The sequence below is a fragment of the Chrysochloris asiatica genome, unplaced genomic scaffold, assembly GCF_000296735.1.
Source record: "Chrysochloris asiatica unplaced genomic scaffold, ChrAsi1.0 scaffold00064, whole genome shotgun sequence".
Taxonomy (NCBI): Eukaryota; Metazoa; Chordata; class Mammalia; order Afrosoricida; family Chrysochloridae; genus Chrysochloris; species Chrysochloris asiatica.
Window position 1 is genome coordinate 669599 of NW_006408582.1, and position 8672 is coordinate 678270.

Consider the following 8672-nt stretch of genomic DNA (forward strand, 5'->3'; position numbering starts at 1 on the left):
CGATAGTGGAAGGGAGACTATGTGTCCTCCAAGCAACACCAGTTGGGTAGCAAACAAAATCAGAAGCAAAGTAAAAAACAAAAGCGATAATGAGATAATAATGAAGCAAGACAAAAAAAGAACAACCGCATGAAAGAAGGGACAGAAATCAAAAGCAAAAGAAAGAGAAAAAGAAAAGAGAGAAAGGATTCAGCCCCACAAAAAAATGAGATTAAACAAGGCGGCTTCTAGTCACACATACAAAAAGAAAGAGAACAGAGGAAAAGGATAAAAAAGTAATAATAGTAAAACAAACCACAGGAAAGAAAAAACAAAACAAAACAACACCAACAAAAAAAAACCCTTTATCGGTGGGGGCGGTCTACCGATCTTGCAGTTCAAAGCGCTCTGCAGTCTTGTCCCTTAACCCGCAGAGCAAAAAAGAAAGAAAGAGAGGAAAGACAAACCATGTATCCTTTATAGGGTTTCTAAGGGGCAGCTGGTGGGCCCGAACTTCCGACCCTACAGTTCAAAGGTTTCTGAAGTCTAGTCCCTTAATCTGCCGAGTCACAGCAGGATTGCCTTGTTGCTGTTGGTACAAATCTTCTCAGGGCGTCTCCCCTTGTGCGGGCTAATGCCGGCTTGTGCCTTGCTGGCAGGGTTTGAGCCTTGGAGGTTAGGCAGTGGGTTAGCCTGTGTTGCTGGGTCAGGGAAGCGCCGGACGTCCCTCCCCTAATGCTCTTTTATAGGGTTTCCGAGGAGCAGTTGGTGGGCGTGGACCCCTGACCCTGTAATTCAGGTGTCCTTGTAGTGGCACCCCAGCCCTCTGGGCCACGTCGGGGCTCCTGCTGAACCTTCTAAGATAAAAGATAATAATAAAAATAAAGGGGGGACCCAAATGGGGTTCCCCAGTGGGTGCTCGCGGCAGGAGGTGGGCTGCTTGCCCCCGCGCTCCGCAGTTCAGTTGAGCGTGAGGTGAGCTGTTTGCCGGCGCACGCCCGGCAGGGCTGAGGGACGCTGCTTGGTTCAACCGGGGGCGGGTCGCTCGCTTTTGCGCGTCTGGCAGGCCCGCGGTACTCGGCTTGGGCAGGCTGGCAGCTGCTCGCCTGTGTGCGCTCGCGCCCAGCGGGCCCCGGGAACACACGGGTCAACTGGGCAGGGCAGAAGTGGCTCAAGCAGGCACAGTCCGCGCCTGATGACATCAGACAGTCACCGCCTCTCTCCCTTCTGCAGGCTTTTTTATTTTTCCTCTTCCTCTCCTAAGCTAACTTCCCTCTGTCCACTGTATGCGCAGAAATCCCCCCTTGGGGTAGGTGTCACCAGTGGTTCTCCCTGTTTGAGTCTCCCAGCCACAGAAGGCTCCGCACGAGCTGGTTCCCGCCCCGCCCCCCCAAGCCCAAAGGAGCTGGGGATGCCACGGTGCCCTTCTAAAAAGCCTGTAATTCCTTGCACAGTGATTTCTCAAAGAAACGGGTCTAAGATTCTGGCGCACTAAGATTTACGCGGGCCGTGAGACTGTGAATTCCCACCTGGGAGGCTCAACTCGCAAGCTTCCCACCCCTGATCCCGGAGCCCCCACTCACTCGCACCGCCTGGCTGCCCTGGCAAACCGGAAGTCTGAGACTGTTCGGTTTAAAGCTGTGCCTTTCCACATCGTAGATTCTGTGCACGGTATCCATTGCTGGGCAGATCCATACATGTACGTAGTAGAACCCTAAGATGGTAGAGGGTGTTCACTTACTCAGGCACCCCCTGTAGTCACCAGAGTGGAGGTGTGCAGACAGTGAGAGACCAATAAACAGAGGAAATAAAAAGAGTGCCCTGCCCAAACCTTTATCTCGGATAATTGGTCAGACCTCTGCTGTTGGAGCACTCCTCTCATCCTTTACCTTCTCTGTCAGCCCCTAGATGCCTACTCCGGGAAACGGCTGGGAGCCAACTATAAGAAAACACTACCTTTCTTGCTTCTGATATTAATTCCACTGGCTGAAAGCCTTTGACCTTTCTAAATTTTCAATTATATGTAGTTCAGAGTTCTGGGACAATCCCCTGAACCTGCTTTGTTCATCATTCTCTTTTATTGCTGGCAGAGGTCTGCACCGTGCTTGTCCCTAATCAGCCATCAAGCCCTGCCTCTCTAATTTCAGACTTTAGAAGTTGGTAGAATTCTTCAAGTTCATCATCACATGTTTTAGTGGTTGATGCATAAAGTTGAATAGTGCTATTAACTGGCTTTTCTTTTGCGTATAAGTATATTATCATATTGTAGACAGCATTGTACTTCAAAATAGATCTTGAAATTTTCTTTGTGGTCATGAATGTTATACCATTGCTCTTCAATTTGTCTTTTACCTAGCATATGATTGTCTGATTCAAAATGATTCGACTTAGTGATGTACAGAATATTATTAATGGGGAAAAGATTGAAGTTGTGAAGGACTTCTTTCTTCTTGGATCAACTATCAACACTCAAGGAAGCAGCAGTCAAGAAATCAAATGATTTGCTATTAGGCAAATCTGCTGCACAAGAACTTTTGTTTTTTGTTTTTGTTTTTTTAAGTTTTATTGTGAGTTATGTGGGTTTACAAGGGATAACATCAGCTTCACATTCATCCTATCGTATTTTGTTTCATTGCAATGCTATACAATTTCCCCCATGCATCATCAAATAACCAAAGGATACACCCCACAGGCCCACCCCACTGGCTGTCAGAACACAACCCCTGTCCCTCCCTGAGTTCTGTGTCCCCAGCCACTCCATCTGTCTACGCCATCATCTCTGTCTCCATGCCTGGCTTCACTGCCTCTCTGGGTAGGGTTATGCTCTCCACTCTTTTCACATGATGGTCCCAGGGACCTCATCTCCTGGTCTGCAAAATGAATCGCTCTTCTTCTTTTCTCAGAAAACATCTGCCTCTATCTACATTTCCAACCCTCAAAGTCAGTCCTGATGGCAATTATTCTCTGTTGTACCACATAAGTCTTATCTCCATTTCCTTTCGCCAGCCCAATCCCAACACATTGGAGATCATTCAGTGGAAGTTCTACCTACCATTGCCCTGTCTGGAACTAGGCTCCCTCTTGTAAACTTGTAAGCCAGTCACTTCTTGCCTTTATAGCCGACGACCCCCCCTCCGCATTTTGGGTAACCAATGTGTAAGTACCCCATCCCTGTCAACCCTATGTGCAAAGGGAGTGGAATTGATCCTTGCTGTAAAGATTTGTCCCCTTTTTTTAGCTACTAAATCCATACATATGGGTAAAGTTTATCAGATTGTAGTGGGATACTCTATTTTATTTTTCCTCCCTCTTCTTTCTTCTAGTCGAGTTCTGATCATCCAGCCATCGAAGCCATGTCAAGTGGGTACTATCTGTAAGTATGGGTGTTCTTTGCACAAGACCTTTTTTAAGTGTTGACAAGCAAAGATGTTAGCTTGAGGACTAAGGTACACCTGACACAAGTCATGGTATTTTCAATAACTTCATATGCATGCGAAAGTTGGACAGTGAATAAGGAAGACCATAGAAGAATTAATGCTTTTGAGTTATGGTGTTGGAGGAGAATATTGAAAGTGACATGTGCTTCCAAAAGAACCAACAGATCTGTGTTGGAAGAAATGGAGCCAGAGTTGCTATGAGTTGGTTCCTAATCAATGGCACCTAAAAACAAATGGACTATCAGAAAAACAAAATGAACCTCTGTTGGAATAAGTACAGCCAGAATGCTCTTTAGAAACCAGGATGGCCGACTTTTTCTCTCATACTTTGGGTATATTCTCAAACGAGGCCAGTCCCTAGAAAAAGACATTATTCTTGAGAAGGTGAGGGCCTGGAGAAGGGGATGAATGCCCCAGTGAGGTGGACTGATACAGTGGCAGTAGCAAATGTCTCAATCAAACATAGTAGTGATAGTGAGGTCTATGCAGGATCAGGCAGTGTATGTGGTACATCAATTCACTATGAGTCGGGATCAACTTGACGGCACCTAACAATAGCAACAACAACAAAACAAAGAGATGTGTTCTAATGAATTTAGATTCATATTCCTTTAAAACTTCAGAAAACACACATAAAATACTTGAGATTGACTTTATTTGGGTTAGGAAAAGGAAATGAAGGCTAGATTACAAATAGTAATAAAAGTTTGCTAATAGATCTTCAAAGCAAATTATGAACTCTTGTCTCTGTCTTTGAAGCTCAGCGGCGGCAGCAAAGGTTTTGGGCAATAGGAGTGTGCATGCAGGCCCCAAAACGACGTTCTCCGAAGAAACAAAATAGTATTCTACAGTGGCAGATATGTGACCTTGTCACGTCTGGAAAATCAGAGGAAGCATGTGATATTTAATATCGCGTCAGGGGTGGGTGATTAGTCAAGCATCCTGGACAATTTGCATTCTGGGTTCTGTGGATACATCATATTTACAAAACGAAGGGCCACAGTAATGATCAACCTAACATTGTAACAAGGAGTAAGTATAAATAGAAAATATTGGCCACACAGGACTTGAAACCCACTCTAAATTGGCCCTGGTGTGGCACTATAGGATAAGCACTGGATTGCGAACTGTAAGGTTGATGGCTCAACCCCACCAGCTGCTTCTAGAAAGCTTTACAGAATCATTATGAGTCAGAATGCTCCTTAATAGAAACATAATCACAGAGTCTGGGTGTGGTGCTGTGGGCTGATGTGCTGGACTGCAAATTTGGCAGTTCAAGCTCACCAGCGGCTCCTTGGAAACTCTTATACAGGGTCGCTATGGGCCGGAACTGACTCAATGGCATTTAACAATCCAACAACAAAAATTAAGCACATATTTTGATTTTAAAATAGCAGATTGTTCTTATGTAATGTCCTGGTAAAGAGAAAAAGTGTCAGGCACAATGATCAAGGAGGGAAGGAGAGGGAAATACAGATCGATAGAGATATGCCAAGGAATCTTGTTCCACTTACAATAGACATAATGCCTGTCTTTAGGATGGTTATAATTTACACTTTCATCACAAATAACAGAAACTTTACCAGTTATATGTTGGTAATACAGGATCACAGTTTCCCAGTGTATCATTTACATCCTACTTCCCTATCCTATAATATTGATCTCAACTCCAGAGCTTATACCACATTCTACGTCATATACTTATTCCTTTGTTAATTAAATATTTTGTTCTTAAGTTGATTCATGTTGGTTCTGATTCATAGCAACCCCATGCAGAGTTTCCAAAGAAGAGCTGGTGGGTTTGAATCACCATCCTAGTTTTAAACAATCCTATGTTATCCTACAGCAACACACCAGGACTCCATCTGAATATGTTGTTGATGTTGTTAAGGGCCATCTAGTTGGTTCTGGCTCATGGTGAACCTGTATAGGATTCTGAGGCGTGGATGGTGAGTTTCAACTGCCAACCTTCTAATACGAAATCTAGTGCTTGTCCTACAGCACCACACCAGACTCCATGTTTAGTACACTGTTGTTAAGTGCCATCGAGTCAATTCCAAACTATAGCAACTCTGAGTAGGATTTCTGAGGAGTAACTGGTGAGCTTGAACCTTTTACCTTGCGATTCCAACTGACTTTGCAGTCTAGTGCATTAACCCACAGTGCCACACCATGACTCCCATGTAAGTATAGCTACCATTTATTAGCACACCTTCTAATGAGACTACTGGTCATCTCCCTAGATGAAGGTGTTGAGTTTCACAGGCATAAGTTATAGAACCAAATCCTTTAGTAAATTCAGTGCCCTTGAGCAGTCTCTGTGTCCAGTCAATTTGTTTTCAAATGATTTCCTGGGTAAGGCTCAAGTGGAGTTGGAATTCCCTATAGCATATTGATCTCACCTGAAGCATTTTGGGCTGAGCGTTTTTCTTCTCCAAAAGAGACTTCCACTTCCTGGTTCTCTGCTACAGGTTCATCTTGTCCTGGATCCTCATCAGCTGTTTCTCTGAGTGGCTCAGCTTGAGCCAGAAGGGCCAGCAGGAGAATGGCAGCAAGGAAGACAAGAGTTCTCATGACTGTCACCTGGAGATCAGCGTGCTATATGGAGGAACAGAGGAGCCTGAGTGTGTTGGTCAGTGAATAAAATTGGTTGGTATTTATGTGTCAGGAGGAAGCTCAAGATGAACAATCTAGTTAGGGGAGGTCTGTATTTGATCTGAGGATTGTGCTGGATGGCTGCCTGTTGCCCTCAAAGTCTTTGATGTTTCTCTGTTCCAATAGTTTTCATTGGAACAAAGCTCTATATACATAATGTCTATAGTTGATGCAAGATTACAATGAAGATAAGCACCTGAAAGGTTCTCGTATATTCCATCTGCTTGAATATATACCTCTTTATATTCAAAAAAGGAAGAGAAACAGTGCTTTCATTCAAATAATTTCAGATTCTCAAGATTGTCCTTGCCGGAAGTCTAGACCCTTGGGTCAGACTGGAATCCCAATGGAGTAAAATGCTAATTCACTATAATACTCAAGGGTCACTAATCCTGCCAAGAAGAAGGCTTTCAAAGTTATAGAGAGGGTAGGCTCCTGTCAGGACTGCTGGGGAGAAGACAATGACCCAGTTAGGCTTCTGGTAAAATGAACTTCATATTAGGACCAGTAGGATATTAGATGATGCAATGATCTGACTAAAGTCTAAAGGTAGACACAAAAAAGGAGTACTAGTTATATCTCTTTCCTTTGAAAATGATCAAACTGGAGAATGTATATAAAGCCTTATTTTTGAGTCCTTAAATTTTTCAATAAAAAAATTCATGTACACACATTGAAGAAAATTCAATGGATAGAAATGGTAATAGGTAAACAAAAAAATTTTAGCAATTTCTTCTATATCTGAGATCAGGCCTTCAGCTTTGCTCCCTAAAACCACTATTAACAATTATACACATTATATTGCACCTTGATTCATCTATCTAATGATAATACTTGGATGCCATTGCACATAAATATATACACCTCATTATATTTCTTAATAATATAATATCATTAAATTAATATAATTTACTTAGTTGTAAACTTTTGCAGTTATCAGCAAAACTGAAATTAATATTTTTTGCCATATATCATTGCCTTTTAATGTATTATATGTTTAAGATAAATTATAGAAATCATGAATTGAGTCAAAGGACGTATCTTGTGAATTGTAGAACCACAGAGATTGTATAATAATGGTAACAACAACGTATAAGCCTACCAAATTTCCCCTCAATCCCTGTCAGTGGAATGCATTTTTGAAGGACCTGTTATTATCTAATTGCCATCATGCTTTTCTCCTGCCATTCAGGGAAACACTATGCTCAACTAAAAGTATTGGATATGTCAGATTCTCTTGCATGCAGGAGACCAGTAAACTGAGTTCTTAAATGGTCAAAAGGTTTCCCTAGGGAGAGTGTTCTTTCCTAATAATATCAGAATCTTTGTCATGTCATTCCTCCTTTTTTCTGCTTGGGTCATAGAAGTTGGTCTTGCCATCATGCTCTTTGGTCAATGAGGAAACCGTTGCTCAGAGTGGATGGTACTGCTGGTTGTCTGGTTACCTGAGGTCATTGCTGAAGCCCTTCATCTGTAACTTTGATCACTACATCTGAATAGTTTGGCATGGAAGAACCAAGCTCTTTACTTTTTAAGACTGCTGGGTGTTCTGGTGTTTATGGCTGAAAGTATTCTAGTTATAAAGGTTTCTGATATTTTCCAACATGATTGATAAACATTGAAATTCCTGTGTAGTTATCTTGTGGCACCATAGGTTTGAACTGGAAAGTTGGAGATTCAAGTTCATCATTAGGATTCCTATTGGTCGGAACCAACTCTACCATGCTTAACAACAACAACAACAGTCTTATAAATGATGTTCAACAAGTTTTAAATGTTTAGTAAACATTTGTATTTGTTTTATTAAAAACAATTCCTTCTTATTTTGACTGCTCTTTTAAAAAGTATTGTTGCTTTTTTCTGTTGTTCTTGTTGCTTTATTTTGATCCATTTTAAATTGATTTATAGGATTTTTTTTTAAGTTTTTTTGTGTGAATTATGTTGATTTACATAGTAAAACATCAGTTTTACATTCATCCTATCATATTTCGTTTCATTGCAATGATCACAATCCCTTCCATGCATCATCAGATAACCAAAGGATACACCCACAGGACTGCCCCCCATGCCATCAGCACACAGCCCCTCTCCCTCTCTGAGTCCATTGTCCCCACCTGCTCCATCTGTCCACATCATCATCTCTGTCTCCATCCTGTAGGATCTTTTTTTTTTATAAATTTAAGAAATTAGTTCTTTGTCATATGTTTTCCAAATTCTTTCCAAAATTGGTTATTTCATTTTTGGCATTTTTACTTTTTCCAAATAGATACTATTGGATTCCTATGTATTTTTAAAGTGTCTTTCATGACTTTTGATTTTTGTGTCTTTCATACTTAAATATGTATAACAAATATGTCATGTGTTAGTGCCTTTATGGCATGAAAGTGATGCCTATTTTTCTGCACTGAATCAGAACAGTCTTTCTATTCCACCTGCTCCATCCTCTAAGTGACAATTATTTTCCTTGAGCTAGAACTCCTACCTACAAATATAGCCTGGCTAAAAATAAGGAGCTCTGGTAGCGTAGTGGTTACGAATCGGGCTGCGAACCTTAGGGTCAGCGGTTCGAAACTACCAGCTGCTCCGCGGGAGAAAGATGAG

At 41.8% G+C, this 8672-nt stretch overlaps 1 pseudogene; it reads left to right on the forward strand.

The window, feature by feature from the left end:
- The first annotated feature begins 877 nt into the window (after positions 1-877).
- Positions 878-8672, forward strand: part of LOC102837218 — a 33322-nt pseudogene continuing 25527 nt past the window's right edge.